Raw genomic sequence first — 13345 nt, 5'->3', positions numbered from 1 at the left:
CTGTCCTCAACTGACATTTGCACACTAGTGCTGAGGCCAATTGTAACATCTAGACTGCTGCCCTGACAGACAGATGATGAAATAATACTTGTATCAAAGGCAGACATATTGATACGCAGCTGTGTTGTGTAAATCAGCAATTGAAATTCAAACTTTTTTTTCTATCCTTCTCCACTTTACACTTTGACTGCGAAATACAACATCTAGATCTATTTATCTATATATTATTATTTTAAAAATATTTGCATCTAATTGTTGGGTTAGTCCCACAGTTTCCAATTATAGGGTTCCTCATTTGCTTTGATTGGCCTGGCAGCAACCAATCAAGTTGCAGAGCCAGGTATCAGCTCAGAGCACAGCACTAAACCTCATCATCCAGATGATAAATGGCAACATCTAGAGAATGGGGGAAAGGGCAGCTCACCCAACAGAAGTAATAATAATGTATGTATTAGGAGCAGAGAAGGCTGAGGAGATTTGCTAGAGGTGTTTAAAACCATGAAGGGTTTAGATAAAATAAATAAAGAAAAGCTGTTTCCAGTGGCTGAAGGGTCAATAACCAGAGGGCACAGATTTAAGGTGATGGGCAAAAGAACCAGAGGCGACATGAGGAAAAACATTTTTACACAACGAGTGGTTAGGATTTGGAATGCTCTGCCTGATAAGGTGGTGGATACACGTTCAAAATTGGATAAATACTCAGAGAAAAAGTTGCAAGGATGCAGGGAAAGAGACTGACTGGATTACTTTTTGAAAGAGCTGGTGCCCACTCGGTGGGTGAATGGCCTCCTTCTGTGCTGTACTATTCTATGATTCTATAAGTATTGAAGCAGTCTCCATACTTACAGCAATACCCACTGAAATTGAAGAAGCAATCAAAATAAAACCCAAATTCACAACGAAATTGGATGACAGTAGAAGAGCCATATTATTCTGCTCATGAAGACTTGGTAATCCATGACCAACAAGTCCATGAGTGTTTTCTGAAGATCATTTTTCTAATAAAATAAACTGAGTAATTCACTGACCCTTACACACCCCCAATATGGATATTTACAACTGTTAACATTATCACTGTCCATTACTTTTAGTAAGTTGTAGAAAGATAAGAACATAAGAAATAGGAGCAGGAGTAGGCCCCTCGAGCCTATTCCATCAGTCAATAAGATCATGGCTGATCTGATCTTGGCCTCAAATCCACTTCCCTGCCCGCTCCCCTTGCCTCCCTTATCATTCAAAAATCTGTCTATTTCCACCTTAAATACATTCAATGACTCAGCCTCCACAGCTCTCTGGGGTAGAGAATTCAAAAGATTCATGATCCCCTGAGAGAAGAAATTCCTCCGGATATAATGGTTAAAAGATTATTTTGTAGAGTATGCTCCCCCTGTCGATACTGTGGTCATTATTTTTGGTCACTTTTTTGTGAACTTTTGTCCTTGTTAATCCCTATGTCAGCATTTCCCATTCAGTTTTGCTATGTCAGGTGTCACAACATAGTTGCAGGCGCTGGCCACTAGATGACACTGTCCTTCAGTTTCTGAAGTCTCTCCTCAAAATCGTCCGCCATCTTTTAGATTTAAAAAAAATTCATATAATCGACTGACCAAACATCAGTTTGCATTTATATAGTGCCTTTAACATACAAAAATATCCCAAGGTATTTCACAGGGAAATAAATCAGATGAAAATAGACAGTGAGCCAAAGGAGGAGCTATTAGGAAGAGAAGAGGTGGGTTTTAAGGAGAGTCTTAAAGGAGGAGTGGAAGGTGGAGAGCGAGAGGGATTGAAGGAGAGAATTCCAGAGCTTGTGGCCCAGGTGCTGAAGACACAGATGCCAGTCGTGGGGCAAAAGAGTGTATGGGTTTAGGGGGCTAGAGTCAGAGGAATGGAAAGTCTGGAGAGTTTGGATTGAGGGGCTGGAGAAGATTACAGAGATAGGGAGGGGCGAGGCCGTTGGAGCGATTAGAAAACAAGGATGATAATTTTAAATTGGAGGCGTTGGTAGACCTGGATCCAATGTAATTCAGCGAGCACAGGGGTGATGGGTGAACGGGACTTGGTGCGGGTACAGTTTGTGGGCAGCAGAGCTTTGGGTGAGCAGAAGCTTACGGAGGGTGGAGCATAGGAGGCCAACCAGAAGAGCGTTGAAATAGTTGGGTCATCATCATCATAGGCAGTCCCTCGGAGTCGAGGAAGATTTGCTTCCACTCTAAAAATGAGTCCTTAGATGGCTGAACAGTCCAATACGAGAACCACAGTCTCTGTCACAGGTTGAGGGAAGGGGTGGGTGGGACTGGTTTGCCGCACGCTCTTTCCGCTGTCTGCGCTTGATTTCTGCATGCTCTCGGCGATGAGACTCGAGGTGCTCAGTGCCCTCCCGGATGTACTTCCTCCACTTAGGGCGGTCTTTGGCCAGGGACTCCCAGGTGTCGGTGGGAATGTTGCACTTTATCAGGGAGGCTTTGAGAGTGTCCTTGAAACGTTTCCTCTGCCCACCTTTGGCTCATTTGCCGAGTTCCGAGTAGAGCGCTTGCTTTGGGAGTCTCGTGTCTGGCATGCGAACAATGTGGCCTGCCCAGCAGAGCTGATCAATTGTGGTCAGTGCTTCAATGCTGGGGATGTCTGCCTGATCGAGATGCTAATGTTGGTATGTCTATCCCCCCAGGGGATTTGCAAGATCTTGTGGAGACATTGTTGGTGATATTTCTCCAGCGACTTGAGGTGTCTACTGTACATGGTCCACGTCTCTGAGCCATACAGGAGGGCGGGTATTACTACAGCCCTGTTGACCATGAGCTTGGTGGCAGATTTGAGGGCCTGGTCTTCGGACAGTCTCTTCCTCAGGCGGCCGAAGGCTGCACTGGCTGCAATAGTCGAGAATGATGGTGACAAAGGCGAGGTTGTGGGTTTGAGTGGAAGCTGGGCTGAGACAGGGCTGGAGGGAGGTGATGCGGCGGAGGCAGAAATGTATCAGTGATGTAACACAGTTATACATGAGGGTTTCAAAGTTTGTCCAGCAGGCAAACACAGTACTGCTGTTATCCATTTGTACAGCTGGAGAGGAGTGCCTGTATACAGCAACAACCCAGGTCATTCTCCCGGATATTTCAGATGAAAGTGAATAAAACGGACCACGTGCTTTGGCAAAATATCACATTTGTTGCGTGCTTTGTTTTATTTAAATCAGTCGTGTTATTAGTGATTGGGCTGAAGCCCCTGGCCTGGTGTCCAGCTTTAAAGAGACGATAGATTGCTGCTGGCTGCTCGGTTTAATGTTGTTTTAATTTCTCCACCTGTTCCTCCGCCGTGGATTGCTAAATCCCAGCACTGTGGCAAAAATAGCTTATTGAACAAATCCCTTCCATTTGAGGCCACACACTTTCAGAATGCCATAAATGTTCATATTGACATTGTGTGCCCCATAAATGTCACGGCAATTCTCCGGGGATGAATCTTTGAGCCTGTGCTGAGCTGGTTGAGGCAGAAGAGGGGCTTCACCATCCCTGGGCCGGGGAATGGGATAAATTCCTGTTTGCTATCCAGTGTCTGGGCCTTTCCCCACTGGAATGTGCGCATGCTGGGAATGCCAGGTGAGAACGCGATCATGTTTGGCTGTGCTGCCCATCCTGGGAGAACAGCCGGCCAACACAGCGTCTGGGTTGAATGTAAAGTATGAGCAATGCACTGGTGGTTGCCTGGCCTCTACAATGCTGCAAAGTGGGAGAAAATTGGGGGGGGGGGGGGGGGGGAATGAATAGGCTATTAATTACTAGACTTAACTTTCTGTGGTGAGTTTAATAGGCAATTAATGTGCAAGTTTTTGTTCTATTAGTTCCTGGGATGTCGCTGGCAAGGCTGACACTTACTGCCCCTCCTTAGTTGCCCTTGAGAAGGTGGTGGTGCATCACCTCCTTGAACCGCTGCAGTCCGTGTGGTGAAGGAGCTCCCACAGTGCTGTTAGGGAGGGAGTTTCAGGATTCTGACCCAATGACGATGAAGGAACAGTGATATATTTGCAAGTCAGGATGGTGTGTGACTTTGGAGGGGAACTTGCAGATGAGGGAATTGCAGCAACATTGTGAAACTCACGGAGAGGTTGAGGGCCAGCTGCTGTTTTTGCAAAGCAAATTGTCCAGCAACTTGTGATGATTTGCAATTCACGGGTATCTGTCCCTGCTGGCTGATTGGTACATTAATAATAGTGAGTGTCGTTCGCACTCTGTTACATTCTTTAGCAAATTCTGCAGAGCCCGATGTGTATTCATTATGTGATTGCAATGTTTTATATAACGATACAGCAGGTGGCGCTCTCACACCAGAAGTTGGTACAACCTGCTGCCCATCCACTTTCGAGCAGTTATGAGTTTACAGTTAAGTCTTTATATATGTAAGATCTCAAACAGGAACACCTGATTCATCCTCTAATTCTCTTCCCTTTTTTCCTCCCACTGTGTCTGTCTAAATGACTATCTCTCTGTATCTGTCTGTCTTTCTATCTTCTCTGTCTGTCTCTTTCCCTCTCCTTTCCCCCTCATTTCAAATCCCATCTCTTGGAGAATGCCTTTGGTTGCTTTTTTCTGAAGTTATGACTTATGTTGGATAGCAGTTTGTTTGCGAACCTAGACAGTGATTGGCGTTTGACCTATGTTCGCCCGACAGTCCACACAGGCCTGTACTTCTAGCAGGGGGCCACTGGATAGCCATCTGCATCAGGAAGCCCCAGCTGACTAACCCCTCCCTGGGCCAATGTCACCGAGGCTGACTATACTCCAGCTGAAATTAGCTGATTCAACCAGACCAGGGATCAAACCTGAGACCCTTGCTGGCCCGTACAACTTAGTACCACAGCACGTCATGCATTCTCCCTCCCTTCCTTTCTGACTCTCTCTGTCATAAGAACATAAGAAATAGGAGCAGGTGTTGGCCATTTGGCCCCTCGAGCCTGCTCCGCCATTCAATAAGATCATGGCTGATCCGATCTTGGCCTCAACGCCACTTCCCTGCCCGCTCCCCATAACCCTTGACTCCCTTATCGTTCAAAAATCTGTCTATCTCCACCTTAAATATATTCAATGACCCAGCCTCCACAGCTCTCTGGGGTAGAGAATTCCACAGATTCATGACCCTCTAAGAGAAGAAATTCCTCCTCATCTCTGTCTTAAATGGGCGACCCCTTATTCTGAAACTATGCCCCCTGGTTCTAGATTCCCCCTTGAGGGGAAACATCCTCTCTGCATCTACCCTGTCAAGCCCCCTCAGAACCTTATATGTTTCAATAAGATCACCTCTCATTCTTCTAAACTCTAGTGAGTACAGGCCCAACCTGCTCAACCTTTCTTCATAAGACAACCCCTTCATCTCAGGAATCAACCTCATGAACCTTCTCTGAACTGCCTCCAATGAAGTATATCCTTCCTTAACTGAGGAGACCAAAACTGTACGCAGTACTCCAGGTGTGGTCTCATCAATGCCCTGCACAAGAATTGCCTGCTTTTATACTCCATCCACTTTGCATAAAGGCCAACCTTTCATTTGCCTTCCTAATTACTTGCAAACTTTTTGTATTTCATGTACAAGGACACCTAGATCCCTCTGTACCACAGCATTCTGTAATCTCTCTCCATTTAAATTATAATTTGTTTTTCTATTCTTCCTACCAAAGTGGATAATCTCACATTTTCCCACATTATACTCCATCTGCCAAATTTTTTGCCCACTCACTTTGCAGATTCTTTGTGTCCTCCTCACAACTTGCTTTCCCACCTATCTTTGTATCGTCAGCAAATTTGGCTACATTACACTCGGTCGCTTCGTCCAAATCATTGCTATAGATTGTAAATAGTTGAGGCCCTAGCACTGACCCCAATGGCACCCTACTGTCTGTCTCTCGATCTCTCTCTTTCTGTCTTGCTCTTTCTGTCTCTCTTTCTGTCTCTATCTCTCTTTCTGTCTCTATCTTTCTCTCTCTATTTCTGTTTTTCTGCCTCTCTCTTTCTGGCTCTCTTTCAATCACTGTCTCTGTCTCTTTCTGTCTATCTCTTTGTGGCTCTCTCTCTGTCTCTCTCTATCTTTCCGTCTCTTTCTCTCTCTTTCTGTCTCAGTCTGTTTCTGACTCTCTCTCTCTCTCTCTCTCTTTCTGTCAATCTTTCTGCCTCTCTCTCATTCGGTCTCTCTCCATTTTGCGTCCCTTCACCTGTGCTCTGAATCTGGCTTTCTGTGCCTTTCCATTCTTTCAACTTCTCCTTTGCTGACAGAGCTTTTTTAGGGCCTTCCCAACCCTCCACACCTCTGTACCTCCCTCTCCACTTTTGACCACATTTTCGGTCATCTCTTATATAACCCTCTTTCAAAGGCTCAACACCGGCTCCTTACCTCCTCTGTGATATGCCTTGGGATCAAAATTGCTTTAGAAACGCAAATTGTTATTGAAAGGAAGAACATTTCCTTTGGGTCAACACTATGTGATATGTTATCACCTCCAGCGGGGGGGCGCAGTTCTCAATGATGCCAGAGTTAGGCAGACACGTTGTGTACACATTGACAAGTGGAAGCACCAGACCACAGTTATATACTGCCCTGTGGTAAACCCTCAGGTTATACACTGCCCTGTGATAAACCCTCAGGTTATACACTGCCCTGTGATAAACCCTCAGGTTATACACTGCCCTGTGAAAAACCCTCAGGTTATACACTGCCCTGTGATAAACCCTCAGGTTATATACTGTCTAGTGATAAACATTCAGGTTATACACTGCCCTGTGATAAACCCTCAGGTTATACACTGCCCTGTGATAAACCCTCAGGTTATACACTGCCCAGTGATAGACCCTCAGGTTATACACTGCCCAGTGATAAATACTCAGGTTATACACTGCCCAGTGATAAACCCTCAGGTTATACACTGCCCAGTGATAAACCCTTAGGTTATACACTGCCCAGTGACAAACCCTCAGGTTATATACTGCCCAGTGATAAACCCTCAGGTTATATACTGCCCAGTGATAAAGCCTCAGGTTATACACTGCCCAGTGATAAACCCTCAGGTTATACACTGCCCTGTGATAAACCCTCAGGTTATACATTACCCAGTGATAAACCCTCAGGTTATACACTGCCCAGTGATAAACCCTCAGGTTATACACTGCCCTGTGATAAACCCTCAGGTTATACATTATCCAGTGATAAACCCTCAGGTTATACACTGCCCTGTAATAAACCCTCAGGTTAGACACTGCCCTGTGATAAACCCTCAGGTTATACACTGCCCAGTGACACACCCTCAGGTTATACACTGCCCAGTGACAAACCCTCAGGTTATACACAGCCCAGTTATAAACCCTCATGTTCTACACTGCCCTGTGATAAACCCTCAGGTTATACACTGCCCAGTGACACACCCTCAGGTTATACACTGCCCAGTGACAAACCCTCAGGTTATACACTGCCCAGTGACACACCCTCAAGTTATACACTGCCCAGTGATAAACCCTCAGGTTATATACTGCCCTGTGATAAACCCTCAGGTTATACACTTGCCCAGTGATAAACCCTCAGGTTATATACTGCCCAGTGATAAACCCTCAGGTTATACACTTGCCCAGTGATAAACCCTCAGGTTATACACTTGCCCAGTGATAAACCCTCAGGTTATACACTGCCCAGTGATAAACTCTCAGGTTATACACTTGCCCAGTGATAAACCCTCAGGTTATATACTGCCCTGTGATAAACCCTCAGGTTATACACTTGCCCAGTGACAAACCCTCAGGTTATACGCTGCTCAGTGATAAACCCTCAGGTTATACACTGCTCTGTGATAAACCCTCAGGTTAAATACTGCCCTGTGATAAACCCTCAGGTTATATACTGCCCAGTAATAAACCATCAGGTTATACACTTGCCCAGTGATAAACCCTCAGGTTGTACACTGCCCTGTAATAAACCCTCAGGTTATACACTGCCCAGTTATAAACCCTCAGGTTAAATACTGCCCAGTGATAAACCCTCAGGTTATATACTGCCCAGTAATAAACCATCAGGTTATACACTTGCCCAGTGACAAACCCTCAGGTTATACGCTGCCCAGTGATAAACCCTCAGGTTATATACTGCCCAGTGATAAATGCTCAGGTTATATACTGCCCTGTGATAAACCCTCAGGTTATACATTACCCAGTGATAAACCCTCATGTTATACAATGCCCTGTGATAAATCCTCAGGTTATGCACTGCCCTGTGACACACCCTCAGGTTATACACTGCCCTATGATAAACCCTCAGGTTATAAACTGCCCAGTGATAAACCCTCAGGTTATACACTGCCCAGTGATAAACCCTCAGGTTATACACTGCCCAGTGATAAACCCTCATGTTATACACTGCCCAGTGATAAGCCCTCAGGTTATATACTGCCCAGTGATAAACCCTCAGGTTATATACTGCCCTGTGATAAACCCTCAGGTTATACACTGCCCAGTGACACACCCTCAGGTTATACACTGCCCAGTGACACACCCTCAGGTTATACACTGCCCAGTGACAAACCCTCAGGTTATATACTGCCCAGTGATAAACCCTCAGGTTATATACTGCCCAGTGATAAACCCTCAGGTTATACACTGCCCAGTGATAAAGCCTTAGGTTATACACTGCCCAGTGACAAATCCTCAGGTTATATACTGCCCAGTGATAAACCCTCAGGTTATACACTGCCCAGTGATAAACCCTCAGGTTATACACTGCCCAGTGACACACCCTCAGGTTATACACTGCCCAGTGACACACCCTCAGGTTATACACTGCCCAGTGACAAACCCTCAGGTTATATACTGCCCAGTGATAAACCCTCAGGTTATATACTGCCCAGTGATAAACCCTCAGGTTATACACTGCCCAGTGATAAAGCCTTAGGTTATACACTGCCCAGTGACAAACCCTCAGGTTATATACTGCCCAGTGATAAACCCTCAGGTTATACACTGCCCAGTGATAAACCCTCAGGTTATACACTGCCCTGTGATAAACCCTCAGGTTATACACTGCCCTGTGATAAACCCTCAGGTTATACACTGCCCTGTGAAAAACCCTCAGGTTATACACTGCCCTGTGATAAACCCTCAGGTTATATACTGTCTAGTGATAGACCCTCAGGTTATACACTGCCCAGTGATAAATACTCAGGTTATACAGTGCCCAGTGATAAACCCTCAGGTTATACACTGCCCTGTGATAAACCCTCCGGTTATACACTGCCCAGTGACAAACCCTCAGGTTATATACTGCCCAGTGATAAACCCTCAGGTTATATACTGCCCAGTGATAAACCCTCAGGTTATACACTGCCCAGTGATAAACCCTCAGGTTATACACTGCCCTGTGATAAACCCTCAGGTTATACATTACCCAGTGATAAACCCTCAGGTTATACACTGCCCAGTGATAAACCCTCAGGTTATACACTGCCCTGTGATAAACCCTCAGGTTATACATTACCCAGTGATAAACCCTCAGGTTATACACTGCCCTGTAATAAACCCTCAGGTTATACACTGCCCAGTGATAAACCCTCATGTTATACAATGCCCTGTGATAAACCCTCAGGTTATACACTGCCCAGTTATAAACCCTCATTTTATACACTGCCCTGTGATAAACCCTCAGGTTATACACTGCCCAGTGACACACCCTCAGGTTATACACTGCCCAGTGACAAACCCTCAGGTTATACACTGCACAGTGACACACCCTCAAGTTATACACTGCCCAGTGATAAATCCTCAGGTTTTATACTGCCCTGTGATAAACCCTCAGGTTATACACTTGCCCAGTGATAAACCCTCAGGTTATATACTGCCCAGTGATAAACCCTCAGGTTATACACTTGCCCAGTGATAAACCCTCAGGTTATATACTGTCCTGTGATAAACCCTCAGGATACACACTTGCCCAGTGACAAACCCTCAGTTATACGCTGCCCAGTGATAAACCCTCAGGTTATACACTGCTCTGTGATAAACCCTCAGGTTAAATACTGCCCTGTGATAAACGCTCAGGTTATATACTGCCCAGTAATAAACCATCAGGTTATACACTTGCCCAGTGACAAACCCTCAGGTTATACGCTGCCCAGTGATAAACCCTCAGGTTAAATACTGCCCAGTGATAAACCCTCAGGTTATACACTGTCCAGTGCTAAATCCTCAGGTTACACACTGCCCAGTGATAAACCCTCAGGTTATACACTGCCCAGTAATAATCCCTCATTTGTACACTGCCGAGTGATAAACCCTCAGGTTATACACTGCCCAGTGATAAACCCTCAGGTTATACACTGCCCTGTGATAAACCCTCCGGTTATACACTGCCCAGTAATAAACCCTCAGGTTATATACTGCCCTGTGACAAACCCTCAGGTTATACACTGCCAGGTGATAAACCCTCCGGTTATGTACTGCCCTGTGATAAACCCTCAGGTTATACACAGCCCAGTGATAAACCCTCAGGTTATACACTGCCCAGTGACAAACCCTCAGGTTATATACTGCCCAGTGATAAACCCTCAGGTTATACACTGCCCAGTGATAAACCCTCAGGTTATACACTGCCCAGTGATAAACCCTCAGGTTATACACAGCCCTGTGATAAACCCTCAGGTTATACATTACCCAGTGATAAACCCTCAGGTTATACACTGCCCTGTGATAAACTCTCAGGTTATACATTACCCAGTGATAAACCCTCAGGTTATACACTGCCCTGTAATAAACCCTCAGGTTATACACTGCCCAGTGATAAACCCTCATGCTGTACAATGCCCTGTGATAAACCCTCAGGTTATACACTGCCCAGTTATAAACCCTCATGTTATACACTGCCCTGTGATAAACCCTCAGGTTATACACTGCCCAGTGACACACCCTCAGGTTATACACTGCCCAGTGACACACCCTCAGGTTATACACTGCCCAGTGACACACCGTCAGGTTATACACTGCCCAGTGACACACCCTCAGGTTATACACTGCCCAGTGACAAACCCTCAGGTTATACACTGCCCAGTGACACACCCTCAGGTTATACACTGCCCAGTGATAAACCCTCAGGTTATACACTTGCCCAGTGATAAACCCTCAGGTTATACACTGCCCAGTGATAAACTGTCAGGTTATACACTGCCCAGTGATAAACCCTCAGGTTATATACTGCCCAGTAATAAACCATCAGTTTATACACTTGCCCAGTGACAAACCCTCAGGTTATATGCTGCCCAGTGATAAACCCTCAGGTTAAATACTGCCCAGTGATAAACCCTCAGGTTATACACTGCCCAGTGATAAATCCTCAAGTTACACACTGCCCAGTGATAAACCCTCAGGTTATACACTGCCCAGTAATAATCCCTCATTTGTACACTGCCCAGTGATAAACCCTCAGGTTATACAGTGCCCAGTGATAAACCCTCAGGTTATACACTGCCCTGTGATAAACCCTCCGGTTATACACTGCCCAGTAATAAACCCTCAGGTTATATACTGCCCTGTGACAAACCCTCAAGTTATACACTGCCAGGTGATAAACCCTCCGGTTATGTACTGCCCTGTGATAAACCCTCAGGTTATACACAGCCCAGTGATAAACCCTCAGGTTATACACTGCCCAGTGACAAACTCTCAGATTATATACTGCCCAGTGATAAACCCTCAGGTTATACACTGCCCAGTGACACACCCTCAGGTTATTACACAGCCCAGTGATAAACCCTCAGGTTATACACTGCCCAGTGACAAACCCTCAGATTATATACTGCCCAGTGACACACCCTCAGGTTATACACTGCCCTGTGATAAACCCTCAGGTTCTTCACTGCCCAGTGATAAACCCTCAGGTTATACACTGCCCAATGATAAACCCTCATGTTATATACTGCCCAGTGATAAACCCTCATGTTATACAATGCCCTGTGATAAACCCTCAGGTTATACACTGCCCAGTGACACACCCTCAGGTTATACACTGCCCAGTGACAAACCCTCAGGTTATATACTGCCCAGTGACACACCCTCAGGTTATGCAGTGCCCAGTGATAAACCCTCAGGTTATACACTGCCCAGTGATAAACCCTCAGGTTATACACTGCCCAGTGATAAACCCTCAGGTTATACACTGCCCTGTGATAAACCCTCAGGTTATACACTGCCCTGTGATAAACCCTCAGGTTATACACTTGCCCACTGATAAACCCTCAGATTATATAATGCCCTGTGATAAACCCTCAGGTTATACACTGGCCTGTGATAAACCCTCAGGATATATACTGCCCAGTGATAAACCCTCAGGTGAAACACTGCCCAGTAATAAACCCTCAGGTTATACACTGCCCTGTGATAAACCCTCAGGTTATACACTACCCAGTGACACCCCCTCAGGTTATACACTGCCCAGTGATAAACCCTCAGGTTTTACACTGCCCAGTGGAAAAAACCCTCAGTTTATACACTGCCCAGTGACAAACCCTCAGGTTATACACTGCCCTGTGATAAACCCTCAGGTTATACATTACCCAGTGATAAACCCTCAGGTTGTACACTGCCCAGTGATAAACCCTCAGGTTATACACTGCCCTGTGATAAACCCTCAGGTTATAAATTACCCAGTGATAAACCCTCAGGTTATACACTGCCCTGTAATAAACCCTCAGGTTATACACTGCCCAGTGATAAACCCTCATGTTATACAATGCCCTGTGATAAACCCTCAGGTTATACACTGCCCAGTTATAAACCCTCATTTTATACACTGCCCTGTGATAAACCCTCAGGTTATACACTGCCCAGTGACACACCCTCAGGTTATACACTGCCCAGTGACAAACCCTCAGGTTATACACTGCCCAGTGACACACCCTCAAGTTATACACTGCCCAGTGATAAACCCTCAGGTTATATACTGCCCTGTGATAAACCCTCAGGTTATACACTTGCCCAGTGATAAACCCTCAGGTTATATACTGCCCAGTGATAAACCCTCAGGTTATACACTTGCCCAGTGATAAACCCTCAGGTTATATACTGTCCTGTGATAAACCCTCAGGTTATACACTTGCCCAGTGACAAACCCTCAGTTATACGCTGCCCAGTGATAAACCCTCAGGTTATACACTGCTCTGTGATAAACCCTCAGGTTAAATACTGCCCTGTGATAAACCCTCAGGTTATATACTGCCCAGTAATAAACCATCAGGTTATACACTTGACCAGTGATAAACCCTCAGGTTATACACTGCCCTGTGATAAACCCTCAGGTTATACACTGCCCAGTTATAAACCCTCAGGTTAAATACTGC

Source organism: Pristiophorus japonicus, chromosome 9 (genome assembly GCF_044704955.1).
Source record: "Pristiophorus japonicus isolate sPriJap1 chromosome 9, sPriJap1.hap1, whole genome shotgun sequence".
In the NCBI taxonomy this organism is placed as follows: Eukaryota; Metazoa; Chordata; class Chondrichthyes; family Pristiophoridae; genus Pristiophorus; species Pristiophorus japonicus.
The sequence above is the reverse complement of the archived record's forward strand: the minus strand, read 5'-3'. Positions refer to the sequence as shown.